The sequence below is a fragment of the Triturus cristatus genome, chromosome 4_1 (assembly GCF_964204655.1).
Source record: "Triturus cristatus chromosome 4_1, aTriCri1.1, whole genome shotgun sequence".
Taxonomy (NCBI): Eukaryota; Metazoa; Chordata; class Amphibia; order Caudata; family Salamandridae; genus Triturus; species Triturus cristatus.
This window is the reverse complement of record NC_140585.1, coordinates 134,553,058-134,574,920: the sequence shown is the minus strand read 5'-3', so window position 1 is coordinate 134,574,920 and position 21,863 is coordinate 134,553,058. Positions and strand designations below refer to the sequence as shown.

Sequence of the window (21,863 nt, the reverse complement as noted above, 5' to 3'; positions counted from 1 at the left end):
GTCCAGAGCTATGTAGAGCATACAAATGAGCTTTAAACTCATGAGGAAAGAGGTTTGTATGGAAAAAGGAAAACAAAAGCATATCGTACTCATAAAATTCTCAATATATAGATTCCAAAAAAGTGCTTCCAGCGAAAAGAGCTGAAAGAACACTATGGGATGTAAACCTGAATACCTTTCAATAATATGTTCTCCATCCATGCATACCACCTACATGATAACAATCATCTCAGGTGGACGGATGACCGCGTGGCCTAATGGATAAGGCGTCTGACTTCGGATCAGAAGTTTGAGGGTTCGAGTCCCTTCATGGTCGTTTTTGGCCAATGGTCACACAATCTGCTTTACATTCAGAGTGGAAAAAGTATTTTCCAATACTCTTGTAGTCCTCACTTTCTCATTACTAATCATTAATAAAGTGGAGTACATACTGTAAACTCATTCAGGTTGCATCTTCAGTCTAACTACTTGTGCATTTTAGTGGCATTAAAAAGTGCTTCTATGCCGACGCACTGAATATGTAATAGGTTTGCAGAATTTTGACGTGACAGAATGGGTTTTTAGCTTAAGTGTGTGTAGAAGAACTGCAAGGTGTGAGCCTATGTGTGCATAGAGTGCTACATGTGTAAAATCTGTATGATTTGGGCAGTTAAAGTGCTGATTTTGCCTCCGAGTAAGAAAAGTACTACACAAAATGTATAAAGGATCGGCACATTGGCTGCCTTTGCTGATGCCCCCGTTGCCTAATTTGTAGTGCAATGGTTAAGTTGCAGAGTGTGGTTGAACTTGGTTAGGAGACTTAGTGCCTCTTTCCGTGTCCTACTGATGATAAGGATTGCTTGATACCATTTTCTTAGCCCAGTATATTGAGAAAAGAAGTAAGTGAAGAAGAAGTGTGGAGTCGAAAGTGGTTCTCCAATTTCTCTCCACTTGCTAAAATTGCAAAGTCTCCATTATAGCATAGAAGAGAGCGTTAAAGTCGGGGATGGAAGAGGATGAAAATGGGAAGTTTACTTATAGAGAGAAGTGAGAAATGCCCTGTGTGCACACACCGGTGTCTGACCATAGAATACATTTAAATAATGCCTCTAGAAAAGTGCTATGCATGTGTGCCTCAGTGGCCTAATGGATAAGGCACTGGCCTCCTAAGCCAGGGATTGTGGGTTCAAGTCCCATCTGAGGTGATAACAAAAATCCCACTTTCTTTTCCAGAATATTAGGTAGATTTATTACATGCTTCCTCTCAGAAGTTTATGAGGGATTAGGTACTTTGAAACGGTCCCATTTTACTTGTGTACACTTCACAGTCATGTTAGTGTTCTGAAACTGCAAAGTAGATTTTTAAATGCCTATTTTTGTGAGATGCATTTACGACCGGCCAGAACATATTCCTTTGGAAAAAATGATTTGAATTGGATTGGTGTGAATCTTGTTTCTAGAGGTGGTGACAGGCTTTCAGCTACTTGAATAGGTCAAGCCAGGATACATAAAATGTATACAACCTATGTGAGTGTGAAAAATTAGCATATGCAGGAAGGAGCAATTTGTCCTACTTTCAAAACAGTTTCACTCCACGTCTGGAAACTTCCAGAGCTATGTAGAGAATACAAATGAGCTTTAAACTCATGAGGAAAGAGGTTTGTATGGAAAAAGGAAAACAAAAGCATATCGTACTCATAAAATTCTCAATATATAGATTCCAAAAAAGTGCTTCCAGCGAAGAGAGCTGAAAGAACACTATGGGATGTAAACCTGAATACCTTTCAATAATATGTTCTCCATCCATGCATACCATCTACATGATAAAAATCATCTCAGGTGGACGGATGACCGCGTGGACTAATGGATAAAGCGTCTGACTTCGGATCAGAAGATTGAGCGTTCGAGTCCCTTCGTGGTCGTTTTTGGCCAATGGTCACACAATCTACTTTACATTCAGAGTGGAAAAAGTATTTTCCAATACTCTTGCAGTCCTCACTTTCTCATTACTAATCATTAATAAAGTGGAGTACATACTGTAAACTCATTCAGGTTGCATCTTCAGTCTAACTACTTGTGCATTTTAGTGGCATTAAAAAGTGCTTCTATGCCGACGCACTGAATATGTAATAGGTTTGCAGAATTTTGACGTGACAGAATGGGTTTTTAGCTTAAGTGTGTGTAGAAGAACTGCAAGGTGTGTGCCTATGTGTGCATAGAGTGCTACATGTGTAAAATCTGTATGATTTGGGCAGTTAAAGTGCTGATTTTGCCTCCGAGTAAGAAAAGTACTACACAAAATGTATAAAGGATCAGCACATTGGCTGCCTTTGCTGATGCCCCCGTTGCCTAATTTGTAGTGCAATGGTTAAGTTGCAGAGTGTGGTTGAACTTGGTTAGGAGACTTAGTGCCTCTTTCCGTGTCCTACTGATGATAAGGATGGCTTGATACCATTTTCTAAGCCCAGTATATTGAGAAAAGAAGTAAGTGAAGAAGAAGTGTGGAGTCGAAAGTGGTTCTCCAATTTCTCTCCACTTGCTAAAATTGCAAAGTCTCCATTATAGCATAGAAGAGAGCGTTAAAGTCGGGGATGGAAGAGGATGAAAATGGGAAGTTTACTTATAGAGAGAAGTGAGAAATGCCCTGTGTGCACACACCGGTGTCTGACCATAGAATACATTTAAATAATGCCTCTAGAAAAGAGCTATGCATGTGTGCCTCAGTGGCCTAATGGATAAGGCACTGGCCTCCTAAGCCAGGGATTGTGGGTTCGAGTCCCATCTGAGGTGATAACAAAAATCCTCCCTCTATCTTTTCCAGAAAATTAGGTAGATTTATTACATGCTTCCTCTCAGAAGTTTATGAGGGATTAGTTACTTTGAAACTGTCCCATTTTACTTGTGTACACTTCACAGACATGTTAGTGTTCTGAAACTGCAAAGTATATTTTTAAATGCCTATTTTTGTGAGATGCATTTTCGACCGGCCAGAACATATTCCTTTGGAAAAAATGATTTGAATTGGATTGGTGTGAATCTTGTTTCTAGAGGTGGTGACAGGCTTTCAGCTACTTGAATAGGTCAAGCCAGGATACATAAAATGTATACAACCTATGTGAGTGTGAAAAATTAGCATATGCAGGAAGGAGCAATTTGTCCTACTTTCAAAACAGTTTCACTCCACGTCTGGAAACTTCCAGAGCTATGTAGAGAATACAAATGAGCTTTAAACTCATGAGGAAAGAGGTTTGTATGGAAAAAGGAAAACAAAAGCATATCGTACTCATAAAATTCTCAATATATAGATTCCAAAAAAGTGCTTCCAGCCAAAAGAGCTGAAAGAACACTATGGGATGTAAACCTGAATACCTTTCAATAATATGTTCTCCATCCATGCATACCATCTACATGATAAAAATCATCTCAGGTGGACGGATGACCGCGTGGACTAATGGATAAAGCGTCTGACTTCGGATCAGAAGATTGAGCGTTCGAGTCCCTTCGTGGTCGTTTTTGGCCAATGGTCACACAATCTGCTTTACATTCAGAGTGGAAAAAGTATTTTCCAATACTCTTGCAGTCCTCACTTTCTCATTACTAATCATTAATAAAGTGGAGTACATACTGTAAACTCATTCAGGTTGCATCTTCAGTCTAACTACTTGTGCATTTTAGTGGCATTAAAAAGTGCTTCTATGCCGACGCACTGAATATGTAATAGGTTTGCAGAATTTTGACGTGACAGAATGGGTTTTTAGCTTAAGTGTGTGTAGAAGAACTGCAAGGTGTGTGCCTATGTGTGCATAGAGTGCTACATGTGTAAAATCTGTATGATTTGGGCAGTTAAAGTGCTGATTTTGCCTCCGAGTAAGAAAAGTACTACACAAAATGTATAAAGGATCAGCACATTGGCTGCCTTTGCTGATGCCCCCGTTGCCTAATTTGTAGTGCAATGGTTAAGTTGCAGAGTGTGGTTGAACTTGGTTAGGAGACTTAGTGCCTCTTTCCATGTCCTACTGATGATAAGGATGGCTTGATACCATTTTCTAAGCCCAGTATATTGAGAAAAGAAGTAAGTGAAGAAGAAGTGTGGAGTCGAAAGTGGTTCTCCAATTTCTCTCCACTTGCTAAAATTGCAAAGTCTCCATTATAGCATAGAAGAGAGCGTTAAAGTCGGGGATGGAAGAGGATGAAAATGGGAAGTTTACTTATAGAGAGAAGTGAGAAATGCCCTGTGTGCACACACCGGTGTCTGACCATAGAATACATTTAAATAATGCCTCTAGAAAAGAGCTATGCATGTGTGCCTCAGTGGCCTAATGGATAAGGCACTGGCCTCCTAAGCCAGGGATTGTGGGTTCGAGTCCCATCTGAGGTGATAACAAAAATCCTCCCTCTATCTTTTCCAGAAAATTAGGTAGATTTATTACATGCTTCCTCTCAGAAGTTTATGAGGGATTAGTTACTTTGAAACGGTCCCATTTCACTTGTGTACACTTCACAGACATGTTAGTGTTCTGAAACTGCAAAGTATATTTTTAAATGCCTATTTTTGTGAGATGCATTTTCGACCGGCCAGAACATATTCCTTTGGAAAAAATGATTTGAATTGGATTGGTGTGAATCTTGTTTCTAGAGGTGGTGACAGGCTTTCAGCTACTTGAATAGGTCAAGCCAGGATTCATAAAAAGTATACAACCTATGTGAGTGTGAAAAATTAGCATATGCAGGAAGGAGCAATTTGTCCTACTTTCAAAACAGTTTCACTCCACGTCTGGAAACTTCCAGAGCTATGTAGAGAATACAAATGAGCTTTAAACTCATGAGGAAAGAGGTTTGTATGCAAAAAGGAAAACAAAAGCATATCGTACTCATAAAATACTCAATATATAGATTCTAAAAAAGTGCTTCCAGCGAAAAGAGCTGAAAGAACACTATGGGATGTAAACCTGAATACCGTTCAATAATATGTTCTCCATCCATGCATACCACCTACATGATAAAAATCATCTCAGGTGGATGGATGACTGCGTGTCCTAATGGATAAGGCGTCTGACTTCGGATGAGAAGATTGAGGGTTCGAGTCCCTTCGTGGTCGTTTTTGGAAAATGGTCACACAATCTGCTTTACATTCAGAGTGGAAAAAGTCTTTTCCAATACTCTTGTAGTCCTCACTTTCTCAGTACTAATCATTAATAAAGTGGAGTACATACTGTAAACTCATTCAGGTTGCATCTTCAGTCTAACTACTTGTGCATTTTAGTGGCATTAAAAAGTGCTTCTATGCCGACGCACTGAATATGTAATAGGTTTGCAGAATTTTGACGTGACAGAATGGGTTTTTAGCTTAAGTGTGTGTAGAAGAACTGCAAGGTGTGTGCCTATGTGTGCATAGAGTGCTACATGTGTAAAATCTGTATGATTTGGGCAGTTAAAGTGCTGATTTTGCCTCCGAGTAAGAAAAGTACTACACAAAATGTATAAAGGATCAGCACATTGGCTGCCTTTGCTGATGCCCCCGTTGCCTAATTTGTAGTGCAATGGTTAAGTTGCAGAGTGTGGTTGAACTTGGTTAGGAGACTTAGTGCCTCTTTCCGTGTCCTACTGATGATAAGGATGGCTTGATACCATTTTCTAAGCCCAGTATATTGAGAAAAGAAGTAAGTGAAGAAGAAGTGTGGAGTCGAAAGTGGTTCTCCAATTTCTCTCCACTTGCTAAAATTGCAAAGTCTCCATTATAGCATAGAAGAGAGCGTTAAAGTCGGGGATGGAAGAGGACGAAAATGGGAAGTTTACTTATAGAGAGAAGTGAGAAATGCCCTGTGTGCACACACCGGTGTCTGACCATAGAATACATTTAAATAATGCCTCTAGAAAAGAGCTATGCATGTGTGCCTCAGTGGCCTAATGGATAAGGCACTGGCCTCCTAAGCCAGGGATTGTGGGTTCGAGTCCCATCTGAGGTGATAACAAAAATCCTCCCTCTATCTTTTCCAGAAAATTAGGTAGATTTATTACATGCTTCCTCTCAGAAGTTTATGAGGGATTAGTTACTTTGAAACGGTCCCATTTTACTTGTGTACACTTCACAGACATGTTAGTGTTCTGAAACTGCAAAGTATATTTTTAAATGCCTATTTTTGTGAGATGCATTTTCGACCGGCCAGAACATATTCCTTTGGAAAAAATGATTTGAATTGGATTGGTGTGAATCTTGTTTCTAGAGGTGGTGACAGGCTTTCAGCTACTTGAATAGGTCAAGCCAGGATACATAAAATGTATACAACCTATGTGAGTGTGAAAAATTAGCATATGCAGGAAGGAGCAATTTGTCCTACTTTCAAAACAGTTTCACTCCACGTCTGGAAACTTCCAGAGCTATGTAGAGAATACAAATGAGCTTTAAACTCATGAGGAAAGAGGTTTGTATGGAAAAAGGAAAACAAAAGCATATCGTACTCATAAAATTCTCAATATATAGATTCCAAAAAAGTGCTTCCAGCCAAAAGAGCTGAAAGAACACTATGGGATGTAAACCTGAATACCTTTCAATAATATGTTCTCCATCCATGCATACCATCTACATGATAAAAATCATCTCAGGTGGACGGATGACCGCGTGGACTAATGGATAAAGCGTCTGACTTCGGATCAGAAGATTGAGCGTTCGAGTCCCTTCGTGGTCGTTTTTGGCCAATGGTCACACAATCTGCTTTACATTCAGAGTGGAAAAAGTATTTTCCAATACTCTTGCAGTCCTCACTTTCTCATTACTAATCATTAATAAAGTGGAGTACATACTGTAAACTCATTCAGGTTGCATCTTCAGTCTAACTACTTGTGCATTTTAGTGGCATTAAAAAGTGCTTCTATGCCGACGCACTGAATATGTAATAGGTTTGCAGAATTTTGACGTGACAGAATGGGTTTTTAGCTTAAGTGTGTGTAGAAGAACTGCAAGGTGTGTGCCTATGTGTGCATAGAGTGCTACATGTGTAAAATCTGTATGATTTGGGCAGTTAAAGTGCTGATTTTGCCTCCGAGTAAGAAAAGTACTACACAAAATGTATAAAGGATCAGCACATTGGCTGCCTTTGCTGATGCCCCCGTTGCCTAATTTGTAGTGCAATGGTTAAGTTGCAGAGTGTGGTTGAACTTGGTTCGGAGACTTAGTGCCTCTTTCCGTGTCCTACTGATGATAAGGATGGCTTGATACCATTTTCTAAGCCCAGTATATTGAGAAAAGAAGTAAGTGAAGAAGAAGTGTGGAGTCGAAAGTGGTTCTCCAATTTCTCTCCACTTGCTAAAATTGCAAAGTCTCCATTATAGCATAGAAGAGAGCGTTAAAGTCGGGGATGGAAGAGGATGAAAATGGGAAGTTTACTTATAGAGAGAAGTGAGAAATGCCCTGTGTGCACACACCGGTGTCTGACCATAGAATACATTTAAATAATGCCTCTAGAAAAGAGCTATGCATGTGTGCCTCAGTGGCCTAATGGATAAGGCACTGGCCTCCTAAGCCAGGGATTGTGGGTTCGAGTCCCATCTGAGGTGATAACAAAAATCCTCCCTCTATCTTTTCCAGAAAATTAGGTAGATTTATTACATGCTTCCTCTCAGAAGTTTATGAGGGATTAGTTACTTTGAAACGGTCCCATTTCACTTGTGTACACTTCACAGACATGTTAGTGTTCTGAAACTGCAAAGTATATTTTTAAATGCCTATTTTTGTGAGATGCATTTTCGACCGGCCAGAACATATTCCTTTGGAAAAAATGATTTGAATTGGATTGGTGTGAATCTTGTTTCTAGAGGTGGTGACAGGCTTTCAGCTACTTGAATAGGTCAAGCCAGGATTCATAAAAAGTATACAACCTATGTGAGTGTGAAAAATTAGCATATGCAGGAAGGAGCAATTTGTCCTACTTTCAAAACAGTTTCACTCCACGTCTGGAAACTTCCAGAGCTATGTAGAGAATACAAATGAGCTTTAAACTCATGAGGAAAGAGGTTTGTATGCAAAAAGGAAAACAAAAGCATATCGTACTCATAAAATACTCAATATATAGATTCTAAAAAAGTGCTTCCAGCGAAAAGAGCTGAAAGAACACTATGGGATGTAAACCTGAATACCGTTCAATAATATGTTCTCCATCCATGCATACCACCTACATGATAAAAATCATCTCAGGTGGATGGATGACTGCGTGGCCTAATGGATAAGGCGTCTGACTTCGGATGAGAAGATTGAGGGTTCGAGTCCCTTCATGGTCGTTTTTGGAAAATGGTCACACAATCTGCTTTACATTCAGAGTGGAAAAAGTCTTTTCCAATACTCTTGTAGTCCTCACTTTCTCAGTACTAATCATTAATAAAGTGGAGTACATACTGTAAACTCATTCAGGTTGCATCTTCAGTCTAACTACTTGTGCATTTTAGTGGCATTAAAAAGTGCTTCTATGCCGACGCACTGAATATGTAATAGGTTTGCAGAATTTTGACGTGACGGAATGGGTTTTTAGCTTAAGTGTGTGTAGAAGAACTGCAAGGTGTGTGCCTATGTGTGCATAGAGTGCTACATGTGTAAAATCTGTATGATTTGGGCAGTTAAAGTGCAGATTTTGCCTCCGAGTAAGAAAAGTACTACACAAAATGTATAAAGGATCGGCACATTGGCTGCCTTTGCTGATGCCCCCGTTGCCTAATTTGTAGTGCAATGGTTAAGTTGCAGAGTGTGGTTGAACTTGGTTAGGAGACTTAGTGCCTCTTTCCGTGTCCTACTGATGATAAGGATGGCTTGATACCATTTTCTAAGCCCAGTATATTGAGAAAAGAAGTAAGTGAAGAAGAAGTGTGGAGTCGAAAGTGGTTCTCCAATTTCTCTCCACTTGCTAAAATTGCAAAGTCTCCATTATAGCATAGAAGAGAGCGTTAAAGTCGGGGATGGAAGAGGATGAAAATGGGAAGTTTACTTATAGAGAGAAGTGAGAAATGCCCTGTGTGCACACACCGGTGTCTGACCATAGAATACATTTAAATAATGCCTCTAGAAAAGAGCTATGCATGTGTGCCTCAGTGGCCTAATGGATAAGGCACTGGCCTCCTAAGCCAGGGATTGTGGGTTCGAGTCCCATCTGAGGTGATAACAAAAATCCTCCCTCTATCTTTTCCAGAAAATTAGGTAGATTTATTACATGCTTCCTCTCAGACGTTTATGAGGGATTAGTTACTTTGAAACGGTCCCATTTTACTTGTGTACACTTCACAGACATGTTAGTGTTCTGAAACTGCAAAGTATATTTTTAAATGCCTATTTTTGTGAGATGCATTTTCGACCGGCCAGAACATATTCCTTTGGAAAAAATGATTTGAATTGGATTGGTGTGAATCTTGTTTCTAGAGGTGGTGACAGGCTTTCAGCTACTTGAATAGGTCAAGCCAGGATTCATAAAAAGTATACAACCTATGTGAGTGTGAAAAATTAGCATATGCAGGAAGGAGCAATTTGTCCTACTTTCAAAACAGTTTCACTCCACGTCTGGAAACTTCCAGAGCTATGTAGAGAATACAAATGAGCTTTAAACTCATGAGGAAAGAGGTTTGTATGCAAAAAGGAAAACAAAAGCATATCGTACTCATAAAATACTCAATATATAGATTCTAAAAAAGTGCTTCCAGCGAAAAGAGCTGAAAGGACACTATGGGATGTAAACCTGAATACCGTTCAATAATATGTTCTCCATCCATGCATACCACCTACATGATAAAAATCATCTCAGGTGGACGGATGACCGCGTGGCCTAATGGATAAGGCGTCTGACTTGGGATCAGAAGATTGAGGGTTCGAGTCCCTTCGTGGTCGTTTTTGGAAAATGGTCACACAATCTGCTTTACATTCAGAGTGGAAAAAGTCTTTTCCAATACTCTTGTAGTCCTCACTTTCTCAGTACTAATCATTAATAAAGTGGAGTACATACTGTAAACTCATTCAGGTTGCATCTTCAGTCTAACTACTTGTGCATTTTAGTGGCATTAAAAAGTGCTTCTATGCCGACGCACTGAATATGTAATAGGTTTGCAGAATTTTGACGTGACAGAATGGGTTTTTAGCTTAAGTGTGTGTAGAAGAACTGCAAGGTGTGTGCCTATGTGTGCATAGAGTGCTACATGTGTAAAATCTGTATGATTTGGGCAGTTAAAGTGCTGATTTTGCCTCCGAGTAAGAAAAGTACTAGACAAAATGTATAAAGGATCGGCACATTGGCTGCCTTTGCTGATGCCCCCGTTGCCTAATTTGTAGTGCAATGGTTAAGTTGCAGAGTGTGGTTGAACTTGGTTAGGAGACTTAGTGCCTCTTTCCGTGTCCTACTGATGATAAGGATGGCTTGATACCATTTTCTAAGCCCAGTATATTGAGAAAAGAAGTAAGTGAAGAAGAAGTGTGGAGTCGAAAGTGGTTCTCCAATTTCTCTCCACTTGCTAAAATTGCAAAGTCTCCATTATAGCATAGAAGAGAGCGTTAAAGTCGGGGATCGAAGAGGATGAAAATGGGAAGTTTACTTCTAGAGAGAAGTGAGAAATGCCCTGTGTGCACACACCGGTGTCTGACCATAGAATACATTTAAATAATGCCTCTAGAAAAGAGCTATGCATGTGTGCCTCAGTGGCCTAATGGATAAGGCACTGGCCTCCTAAGCCAGGGATTGTGGGTTCGAGTCCCATCTGAGGTGATAACAAAAATCCTCCCACTTTCTTTTCCAGAAAATTAGGTAGATTTATTACATGCTTCCTCTCGGAAGTTTATGAGGGATTAGGTACTTTGAAACTGTCAGATTTTACTTGTGTACACTTCACAGTCATGTTAGTGTTCTGAAACTGCAAAGTATATTTTTAAATGCCTAGTTTTTGTGAGATGCATTTTCGACCGGCCAGAACATATTCTTTTGGAAAAAATGATTTGAATTGGATTGGTGTGAATCTTGTTTCTAGAGGTGGTGACAGGCTTTCAGCTACTTGAATAGGTCAAGCCATGATTCATAAAACTTATACAACCTATGTGAGTGTGAAAAATTAGCATATGCAGGAAGGAGCAATTTGTACTACTTTCAAAACAGTTTCACTCCACGTCTGGAAACGTCCAGAGCTATGTAGAGCATACAAATGAGCTTTAAACTCATGAGGAAAGAGGTTTGTATGCAAAAAGGAAAACAAAAGCATATCGTACTCATAAAATTCTCAATATATAGATTCCAAAAAAGTGCTTCCAGCGAAAAGAGCTGAAAGAACACTATGGGATGTAAACCTGAATACCGTTCAATAATATGTTCTCCATCCATGCATACCACCTACATGATAAAAATCATCTCAGGTGAACGGATGACCGCGTGGCCTAATGGATAAGGCGTCGGACTTCGGATCAGAAGATTGAGGGATTGAGTCCCTTCGTGGTTGTTTTTGGCCAATGGTCACACAATCTGCTTTACATTCAGAGTGGAAAAAGTATTTTCCAATACTCTTGTAGTCCTCACTTTCTCATTACTAATCATTAATAAAGTGTAGTACATACTGTAAACTCATTCAGGTTGCATCTTCAGTCTAACTACTTGTGCATTTTAGTGGCATTAAAAAGTGCTTCTATGCCGATGCACTGATTATGTAATAGGTTTGCAGAATTTTGACGTGACAGAATGGGTTTTTAGCTTAAGTGTGTGTAGAAGAACTGCAAGGTGTGTGACTATGTGTGCATAGAGTGGTACATGTGTAAAATCTGTATGATTTGGGCAGTTAAAGTGCTGATTTTGCCTCCGAGTAAGAAAAGTACTACACAAAATGTATAAAGGATCGGCACATTGGCTGCCTTTGCTGATGCCCCCGTTGCCTAATTTGTAGTGCAATGGTTAAGTTGCAGAGTGTGGTTGAACTTGGTTAGGAGACTTAGTGCCTCTTTCCGTGTCCTACTGATGATAAGGATGGCTTGATACCATTTTCTAAGCCCAGTATATTGAGAAAAGAAGTAAGTGAAGAAGAAGTGTGGAGTCGAAAGTGGTTCTCCAATTTCTCTCCACTTGCTAAAATTGCAAAGTCTCCATTATAGCATAGAAGAGAGCGTTAAAGTCGGGGATGGAAGAGGATGAAAATGGGAAGTTTACTTATAGAGAGAAGTGAGAAATGCCCTGTGTGCACACACCGATGTCTGACCATAGAATACATTTAAATAATGCCTCTAGAAAGGACTTATGTATGTGTGCCTCAGTAGCCTAATGGATAAGGCACTGGCCTCCTAAGCCAGGGATTGTGGGTTCAAGTCCCATCTGAGGTGATAACAAAAATCCTCCCTCTTTCTTTTCCAGAAAATTAGGTAGATTTATTACATGCTTCCTCTCAGAAGTTTATGAGGGATTAGGTACTTTGAAACGGTCCCATTTTACTTGTGTACACTTCACAGTCATGTTAGTGTTCTGAAACTGCAAAGTAGATTTTTAAATGCCTATTTTTGTGAGATGCATTTTCGACCGGCCAGAACATATTCCTTTGGAAAAAATGATATGAATTGGATTGGTGTTAATCTTGTTTCTAGAGGTGGTGACAGGCTTTCAGCTACTTGAATAGGTCAAGCCAGGATTCATAAAACTTATACAACCTATGTGAGTGTGAAAAATTAGCATATGCAGGAAGGAGCAATTTGTACTACTTTCAAAACAGTTTCACTCCACGTCTGGAAACGTCCAGAGCTATGTAGAACATACAAATGAGCTTTAAACTCATGAGGAAAGAGGTTTGTATGGAAAAAGGAAAACAAAAGCATATCGTACTCATAAAATTCTCAATATATAGATTCCAAAAAAGTGCTTCCAGCGAAAAGAGCTGAAAGAACACTATGGGATGTAAACCTGAATACCTTTCAATAATATGTTCTCCATCCATGCATACCACCTACATGATAACAATCATCTCAGGTGGACGGATGACCGCGTGGCCTAATGGATAAGGCGTCTGACTTCGGATCAGAAGTTTGAGGGTTCGAGTCCCTTCATGGTCGTTTTTGGCCAATGGTCACACAATCTGCTTTACATTCAGAGTGGAAAAAGTATTTTCCAATACTCTTGTAGTCCTCACTTTCTCATTACTAATCATTAATAAAGTGGAGTACATACTGTAAACTCATTCAGGTTGCATCTTCAGTCTAACTACTTGTGCATTTTAGTGGCATTAAAAAGTGCTTCTATGCCGACGCACTGAATATGTAATAGGTTTGCAGAATTTTGACGTGACAGAATGGGTTTTTAGCTTAAGTGTGTGTAGAAGAACTGCAAGGTGTGAGCCTATGTGTGCATAGAGTGCTACATGTGTAAAATCTGTATGATTTGGGCAGTTAAAGTGCTGATTTTGCCTCCGAGTAAGAAAAGTACTACACAAAATGTATAAAGGATCGGCACATTGGCTGCCTTTGCTGATGCCCCCGTTGCCTAATTTGTAGTGCAATGGTTAAGTTGCAGAGTGTGGTTGAACTTGGTTAGGAGACTTAGTGCCTCTTTCCGTGTCCTACTGATGATAAGGATTGCTTGATACCATTTTCTTAGCCCAGTATATTGAGAAAAGAAGTAAGTGAAGAAGAAGTGTGGAGTCGAAAGTGGTTCTCCAATTTCTCTCCACTTGCTAAAATTGCAAAGTCTCCATTATAGCATAGAAGAGAGCGTTAAAGTCGGGGATGGAAGAGGATGAAAATGGGAAGTTTACTTATAGAGAGAAGTGAGAAATGCCCTGTGTGCACACACCGGTGTCTGACCATAGAATACATTTAAATAATGCCTCTAGAAAAGTGCTATGCATGTGTGCCTCAGTGGCCTAATGGATAAGGCACTGGCCTCCTAAGCCAGGGATTGTGGGTTCAAGTCCCATCTGAGGTGATAACAAAAATCCTCCCACTTTCTTTTCCAGAATATTAGGTAGATTTATTACATGCTTCCTCTCAGAAGTTTATGAGGGATTAGGTACTTTGAAACGGTCCCATTTTACTTGTGTACACTTCACAGTCATGTTAGTGTTCTGAAACTGCAAAGTAGATTTTTAAATGCCTATTTTTGTGAGATGCATTTACGACCGGCCAGAACATATTCCTTTGGAAAAAATGATTTGAATAGGATTGGTGTGAATCTTGTTTCTAGAGGTGGTGACAGGCTTTCAGCTACTTGAATAGGTCAAGCCAGGATTCATAAAACTTATACAACCTATGTGAGTGTGAAAAATTAGCATATGCAGGAAGGAGCAATTTGTCCTACTTTCAAAACAGTTTCACTCCACGTCTGGAAACTTCCAGAGCTATGTAAAGAATACAAATGAGCTTTAAACTCATGAGGAAAGAGGTTTGTATGGAAAAAGGAAAACAAAAGCATATCGTACTCATAAAATTCTCAATATATAGATTCCAAAAAAGTGCTTCCAGCGAAAAGAGCTGAAAGAACACTATGGGATGTAAACCTGAATACCTTTCAATAATATGTTCTCCATCCATGCATACCACCTACATGATAAAAATCATCTCAGGTGGACGGATGACCGCGTGGCCTAATGGATAAGGCGTCTGACTTCGGATCAGAAGTTTGAGGGTTCGAGGCCCTTCGTGGTCGTTTTTGGCCAATGGTCACACAATCTGCTTTACATTCAGAGTGGAAAAAGTATTTTCCAATACTCTTGTAGTCCTCACTTTCTCATTACTAATCATTAATAAAGTGGAGTACATACTGTAAACTCATACAGGTTGCATCTTCAGTCTAACTACTTGTGCATTTTAGTGGCATTAAAAAGTGCTTCTGGGAGGAGCCAAGATGGCGACCGGGACGGCAGCGTAGACTCCCGGCTCCATGAACCTCCGCATCCCGCACGAATATCCTGCCTGAGATCCTCAACCTGTGCTACGTGGTCGTGTTTCTGAAGGAGAGGGGCTCCCGACTGTGTGACTCCGAGGTTTCTAGCAGTGCTATCGCCGGAGAAAACTGCATCTGAACCTTGCGGCCTGTGCGACCCTGGAGCCGGGACATCGAGTGGACGCCGTGGCCGGGTGGCAGTGCGACAACAGCGGCTGGTGGTGACTGGGTGGAGTCGGCCCACCGGAGCGGTGCCAAACTCGGCCTACATCTCGGCGTGGTCACTTCTACTGCCCAGTGTAGCTGACCGAGTGCATGACCGGGGGCGCAAATCTTAGATCCTCCGGTGGCTGCCCCTGCCTTGCTGGTGAGCTGCCCGGCCGCCGTCCGTATCCTGCCCCGATCATTGCGGGCCGCCCCCGGATTTCTACGGGAGCTGGTCCGTGGTGGGGACGACTGTTGCCCGTGACCACGGATAGTTTTTTGCCTGGCCCCGAAACCCGGTCACCCGCGACGTGGACATCGCGACGCTTGTCCCGGGGTCCCGGCCCCGGTGAGGGTCGGGCATACTTGGCGGCCATCTTGGGTCGATGAAGCCTACCATCCTGTCCGCTGGGCCGCAGCGGGCCTGTGAGCGTACGATTTTTGAGAGTGTGGCGGCGAGATCACAAAGAGCTGAGCTGGGGTACGGCGACCTCCTCGAGGCTATTGGTACTCTTCACTCCTCCTTGGTTCATGGTTTCGTGAACCTGGGGAGTAAGCTCGATGGTGTGGCGTCGGAGTTGGGGCAGTGGCGGCCCGCCTGTCCGCACGAACACAGAGTCTACCCACACTGCGCGCAGGAGGACGCTGTGGCGGCCACCCCTGAGGTTAGTGTACGACTGGACGCCCCGGCCAGTATGCTACAGTGTGTTCGACCTTCTGAGGGCCTGATCTGTCCCGGAGGCGTCGGACCTGAGTGGGATGTGGTGGCCTCATCCCGTGCATGCCCTCCTGCGACCCAGAGACAACTCCAGCAACTAATGTCTGCTTTGGCTGCTTCTGCCTTCCTGAACCTTGCGTGCAGAGCAGATCCTAGGGCAGCACTGGGAAGCCTGTTTCCTCAAGCGGCGGACTGTGTTGATGCTCAGAGACTTCCACCCCACCTGTGTGCGTCGCTTCTCTGTTGTTGTTGGACATTCCTCTGCCTAGGAACATTGGGTATGGTGCTGGGTCGAGGGGTTGGCATGGGCAGAATTCCAAAGAGTGGTCAGGGATGAGGCTAGCCCCTCGGGGGTGGTCGCCTAGTGGACGGGTGGGCTTGGGGTGGTGTGCTCTCCTGACATGGCTACTGGCACAATAGGTGCATAATGCTCCCCATCGAGGTTTGAGAAGATTGTTTTTGTGCTGTTCCTTGTTCACTTTAGGGGAACCTTACCGTGCGGGAGGGAGAAGCCGGGGGTCTGTTATGAAGGCCCTCCTCCAGTTTATAAATACTTTCTCTACCCCCCCGTCTGGTGGGGGTCCTTTCCTACTTCTTTTTCCCTATTCTCCTATATTTCGGGTCTGGTTCCAGGGCGACAGGCACACTGCTGGGGGGGGGGGCCGTACTCATCTGCAGAGGTGCAGGGTGGGGGGTTGGGGGAGGGGATTCTGTATTCTTTCATCTTTTTTTCCATGGCCTCCTTTTTCTTCTCTGATTCTTTTTGTTTTCTTTTCTGGGATCAGCGTGATACACCTCCTTTTGCTATGCCTCGTTGCCGTTCCATGTGTTCACAACTTCCGGGGTGTTCTTGGGGAGTTCTGGCGGGTGACTGCGGGCGCAACTGTATACTATGTGTTTCCCCATCCTGATGTTCTTGTGTTTGCGCCATTGACCGAATAGATTGCTGTAAATCGCTAACGTTCATTACTCCGCATATCCGTGATCGTTGTTTTTAAAATTGCTTGTCACCTGATCCTTCTGCCTTGTTTCATCATAAAATGAAAACCTCTTTCTCCTGGTGCCCTACTTACGCTGTTCACAGTATTAGCAGTACGATTTTGCTCCCCGAAGTGCTGCCTGTGTTTATACTTGTTGTTATTGTTCTGATTGCTTAGCGGCCGGCCCTGGGGGGTTGTAGGCCCATACTTGTTCTTCTTGAACTGTCAATAAAGGTTTTCAAAAAAAAAAAAAAAAAAAAAAAAGTGCTTCTATGCCGACGCACTGAATATGTAATAGGTTTGCAGAATTTTGACGTGACAGAATGGGTTTTTAGCTTAAGTGTGTGTAGAAGAACTGCAAGGTGTGTGCCTATGTGTGCATAGAGTGCTACATGTGTAAAATCTGTATGATTTGGGCAGTTAAAGTGCTGATTTTGCCTCAGAGTAAGAAAAGTACTACACAAAATGTATAAAGGATCGGCACATTGGCTGCCTTTGCTGATGCCCCCGTTGCCTAATTTGTAGTGCAATGGTTAAGTTGCAGAGTGTGGTTGAACTTGGTTAGGAGACTTAGTGCCTCTTTCCGTGTCCTACTGATGATAAGGATGGCTTGATACCATTTTCTAAGCCCAGTATATTGAGAAAAGAAGTAAGTGAAGAAGAAGTGTGGAGTCGAAAGTGGTTCTCCAATTTCTCTCCACTTGCTAAAATTGCAAAGTCTCCATTATAGCATAGAAGAGAGCGTTAAAGTCGGGGATGGAAGAGGATGAAAATGGGAAGTTTACTTATAGAGAGAAGTGAGAAATGCCCTGTGTGCACACACCGATGTCTGACCATAGAATACATTTAAATAATGCCTCTAGAAAGGACCTATGCATGTGTGCCTCAGTGGCCTAATGGATAAGGCACTGGCCTCCTAAGCCAGGGATTGTGGGTTTAAGTCCCATCTGAGGTGATAACAAAAATCCTCCCTCTTTCTTTTCCAGAAAATTAGGTAGATTTATTACATGCTTCCTCTCAGAAGTTTATGAGGGATTAGGTACTTTGAAACGGTCCCATTTTACTTGTGTACACTTCACAGTCATGTTAGTGTTCTGAAACTGCAAAGTAGATTTTTAAATGACTATTTTTGTGAGATGCATTTTCGACCGGCCAGAACATATTCCTTTGGAAAAAATGATATGAATTGGATTGGTGTGAATCTTGTTTCTAGAGGTGGTGACAGGCTTTCAGCTACTTGAATAGGTCAAGCCAGGATTCATAAAACTTATACAACCTATGTGAGTGTGAAAAATTAGCATATGCAGGAAGGAGCAATTTGTACTACTTTCAAAACTGTTTCACTCCACGTCTGGAAACGTCCAGAGCTATGTAGAGCATACAAATGAGCTTTAAACTCATGAGGAAAGAGGTTTGTATGGAAAAAGGAAAACAAAAGCATATCGTACTCATAAAATTCTCAATATATAGATTCCAAAAAAGTGCTTCCAGCGAAAAGAGCTGAAAGAACACTATGGGATGTAAACCTGAATACCTTTCAATAATATGTTCTCCATCCATGCATACCACCTACATGATAAAAATCATCTCAGGTGGACGGATCACTGCGTGGCCTAATGGATAAGGCATCTGACTTCGGATCAGAAGTTTGAGGGTTCGAGTCCCTTCGTGGTCGTTTTTGGCCAATGGTCACACAATCTGCTTTACATTCAGAGTGGAAAAAGTATTTTCCAATACTCTTGTAGTCCTCACTTTCTCATTACTAATCATTAATAAAGTGGAGTACATACTGTAAACTCATTCAGGTTGCATCTTCAGTCTAACTACTTGTGCATTTTAGTGGCATTAAAAAGTGCTTCTATGCCGACACACTGAATATGTAATAGGTTTGCAGAATTTTGACGTGACAGAATGGGTTTTTAGCTTAAGTGTGTGTAGAAGAACTGCAAGGTGTGTGCCTATGTGTGCATAGAGTGGTACATGTGTAAAATCTGTATGATTTGGGCAGTTAAAGTGCTGATTTTGCCTCCGAGTAAGAAAAGTACTACACAAAATGTATAAAGGATCGGCACATTGGCTGCCTTTGCTGATGCCCCCGTTGCCTAATTTGTAGTGCAATGGTTAAGTTGCAGAGGGTGGTTGAACTTGGTTAGGAGACTTAGTGCCTCTTTCCGTGTCCTACTGATGATAAGGATGGCTTGATACCATTTTCTTAGCCCAGTATATTGAGAAAAGAAGTAAGTGAAGAAGAAGTGTGGAGTCGAAAGTGGTTCTCCAATTTCTCTCCACTTGCTAAAATTGCAAAGTCTCCATTATAGCATAGAAGAGAGCGTTAAAGTCGGGGATGGAAGAGGATGAAAATGGGAAGTTTACTTATAGAGAGAAGTGAGAAATGCCCTGTGTGCACACACCGGTGTCTGACCATAGAATACATTTAAATAATGCCTCTAGAAAGGACCTATGTATGTGTGCCTCAGTGGCCTAATGGATAAGGCACTGGCCTCCTAAGCCAGGGATTGTGGGTTCAAGTCCCATCTGAGGTGATAACAAAAATCCTCCCTCTTTCTTTTCCAGAAAATTAGGTAGATTTATTACATGCTTCCTCTCAGAAGTTTATGAGGGATTAGGTACTTTGAAACGGTCCCATTTTACTTGTGTACACTTCACAGTCATGTTAGTGTTCTGAAACTGCAAAGTAGATTTTTAAATGCCTATTTTTGTGAGATGCATTTTCGACCGGCCAGAACATATTCCTTTGGAAAAAATGATATGAATTGGATTGGTGTGAATCTTGTTTCTAGAGGTGGTGACAGGCTTTCAGCTACTTGAATAGGTCAAGCCAGGATTCATAAAACTTATACAACCTATGTGAGTGTGAAAAATTAGCATATGCAGGAAGGAGCAATTTGTACTACTTTCAAAACAGTTTCACTCCACGTCTGGAAACGTCCAGAGCTATGTAGAGCATACAAATGAGCTTTAAGCTCATGAGGAAAGAGGTTTGTATGGAAAAAGGAAAACAAAAGCATATCGTACTCATAAAATTCTCAATATATAGATTCCAAAAAAGTGCTTCCAGCGAAAAGAGCTGAAAGAACACTATGGGATGTAAACCTGAATACCTTTCAATAATATGTTCTCCATCCATGCATACCACCTACATGATAAAAATCACCTCAGGTGGACGGATTACCGCGTGGCCTAATGGATAAGGCGTCTGACTTCGGATCAGAAGTTTGAGGGTTCGAGTCCCTTCGTGGTCGTTTTTGGCCAATGGTCACACAATCTGCTTTACATTCAGAGTGGAAAAAGTATTTTCCAATACTCTTGTAGTCCTCACTTTCTCATTACTAATCATTAATAAAGTGGAGTACATACTGTAAACTCATTCAGGTTGCATCTTCAGTCTAACTACTTGTGCATTTTAGTGGCATTAAAAAGTGCTTCTATGCCGACGCACTGAATATGTAATAGGTTTGCAGAATTTTGACGTGACAGAATGGGTTTTTAGCTTAAGTGTGTGTAGAAGAACTGCAAGGTGTGTGCCTATGTGTGCATAGAGTGCTACATGTGTAAAATCTGTATGATTTGGGCAGTTAAAGTGCTGATTTTGCCTCCGAGTAAGAAAAGTACTACACAAAATGTATAAAGGATGGGCACATTGGCTGCCTTTGCTGATGCCCCCGTTGCCTAATTTGTAGTGCAATGGTTAAGTTGCAGAGTGTGGTTGAACTTGGTTAGGAGACTTAGTGCCTCTTTCCGTGTCCTACTGATGATAAGGATGGCTTGATACCATTTTCTAAGCCCAGTATATTGAGAAAAGAAGTAAGTGAAGAAGAAGTGTGGAGTCGAAAGTGGTTCTCCAATTTCTCTCCACTTGCTAAAATTGCAAAGTCTCCATTATAGCATAGAAGAGAGCGTTAAAGTCGGGGATGGAAGAGGATGAAAATGGGAAGTTTACTTATAGAGAGAAGTGAGAAATGCCCTGTGTGCACACACCGGTGTCTGACCATAGAATACATTTAAATAATGCCTCTAGAAAAGAGCTATGCATGTGTGCCTCAGTGGCCTAATGGATAAGGCACTGGCCTCCCAAGCCAGGGATTGTGGGTTCAAGTCCCATCTGAGGTGATAACAAAAATCCTCCCTATTTCTTCTCCAGAAAATTAGGTAGATTTATTACATGCTTCCTCTCAGAAGTTTATGAGGGATTAGGTACTTTGAAACTGTCCTGTTTTACTTGTGTACACTTCACAGTCATGTTAGGGTTCTGAAACTGCAAAGTATATTTTTAAATGCCTATTTTTGTGAGATGCATTTTCGACCGGCCAGAACTTATTCCTTTGGAAAAAATGATTTGAATTGGATTGGTGTGAATCTTGTTTCTAGAGGTGGTGACAGGCTTTCAGCTACTTGAATAGGTCAAGCCAGGATACATAAAATGTATACAACCTATGTGAGTGTGAAAAATTAGCATATGCAGGAAGGAGCAATTTGTCCTACTTTCAAAACAGTTTCACTCCACGTCTGGAAACTTCCAGAGCTATGTAGAGAATACAAATGAGCTTTGAACTCATGAGGAAAGAGGTTTGTATGGAAAAAGGAAAACAAAAGCATATCGTACTCATAAAATTCTCAATATATAGATTCCAAAAAAGTGCTTCCAGCGAAAAGAGCTGAAAGAACACTATGGGATGTAAACATGAATACCTTTCAATAATATGTTCTCCATCCATGCATACCATCTACATGATAAAAATCATCTCAGGTGGACGGATGACCGCGTGGACTAATGGATAAAGCGTCTGACTTCGGATCAGAAGATTGAGCGTTCGAGTCCCTTCGTGGTCGTTTTTGGCCAATGGTCACACAATCTGCTTTACATTCAGAGTGGAAAAAGTATTTTCCAATACTCTTGCAGTCCTCACTTTCTCATTACTAATCATTAATAAAGTGGAGTACATACTGTAAACTTATTCAGGTTGCATCTTCAGTCTAACTACTTGTGCATTTTAGTGGCATTAAAAAGTGCTTCTATGCCGACGCACTGAATATGTAATAGGTTTGCAGAATTTTGACGTGACAGAATGGGTTTTTAGCTTAAGTGTGTGTAGAAGA

General features: G+C 41.4%; 11 non-coding genes across 11 annotated transcripts; all 11 read left to right on the top strand.

Moving 5' to 3' along the window:
* Positions 1-1,111: 1,111 nt before the first annotated feature.
* On the top strand, positions 1,112-1,184 carry TRNAR-CCU (transfer RNA arginine (anticodon CCU)). Its single transcript has one exon. It is a non-coding gene; the product is annotated as a tRNA-Arg (tRNA).
* Positions 1,185-2,696: 1,512 nt separating this feature from the next.
* TRNAR-CCU (transfer RNA arginine (anticodon CCU)) lies at positions 2,697-2,769 on the top strand. The gene has a single exon. It is a non-coding gene; the product is annotated as a tRNA-Arg (tRNA).
* A 1,515-nt stretch (positions 2,770-4,284) lies between these two features.
* On the top strand, positions 4,285-4,357 carry TRNAR-CCU (transfer RNA arginine (anticodon CCU)). Its single transcript has one exon. It is a non-coding gene; the product is annotated as a tRNA-Arg (tRNA).
* A 1,515-nt stretch (positions 4,358-5,872) lies between these two features.
* On the top strand, positions 5,873-5,945 carry TRNAR-CCU (transfer RNA arginine (anticodon CCU)). The gene has a single exon. It is a non-coding gene; the product is annotated as a tRNA-Arg (tRNA).
* A 1,515-nt stretch (positions 5,946-7,460) lies between these two features.
* TRNAR-CCU (transfer RNA arginine (anticodon CCU)) lies at positions 7,461-7,533 on the top strand. The gene has a single exon. It is a non-coding gene; the product is annotated as a tRNA-Arg (tRNA).
* A 1,515-nt stretch (positions 7,534-9,048) lies between these two features.
* On the top strand, positions 9,049-9,121 carry TRNAR-CCU (transfer RNA arginine (anticodon CCU)). The gene has a single exon. It is a non-coding gene; the product is annotated as a tRNA-Arg (tRNA).
* Positions 9,122-10,636: 1,515 nt separating this feature from the next.
* On the top strand, positions 10,637-10,709 carry TRNAR-CCU (transfer RNA arginine (anticodon CCU)). Its single transcript has one exon. It is a non-coding gene; the product is annotated as a tRNA-Arg (tRNA).
* Positions 10,710-12,225: 1,516 nt separating this feature from the next.
* On the top strand, positions 12,226-12,298 carry TRNAR-CCU (transfer RNA arginine (anticodon CCU)). Its single transcript has one exon. It is a non-coding gene; the product is annotated as a tRNA-Arg (tRNA).
* Positions 12,299-13,813: 1,515 nt separating this feature from the next.
* TRNAR-CCU (transfer RNA arginine (anticodon CCU)) lies at positions 13,814-13,886 on the top strand. Its single transcript has one exon. It is a non-coding gene; the product is annotated as a tRNA-Arg (tRNA).
* Positions 13,887-19,215: 5,329 nt separating this feature from the next.
* TRNAR-CCU (transfer RNA arginine (anticodon CCU)) lies at positions 19,216-19,288 on the top strand. The gene has a single exon. It is a non-coding gene; the product is annotated as a tRNA-Arg (tRNA).
* A 1,515-nt stretch (positions 19,289-20,803) lies between these two features.
* On the top strand, positions 20,804-20,876 carry TRNAG-CCC (transfer RNA glycine (anticodon CCC)). Its single transcript has one exon. It is a non-coding gene; the product is annotated as a tRNA-Gly (tRNA).
* Positions 20,877-21,863: the final 987 nt, after the last annotated feature.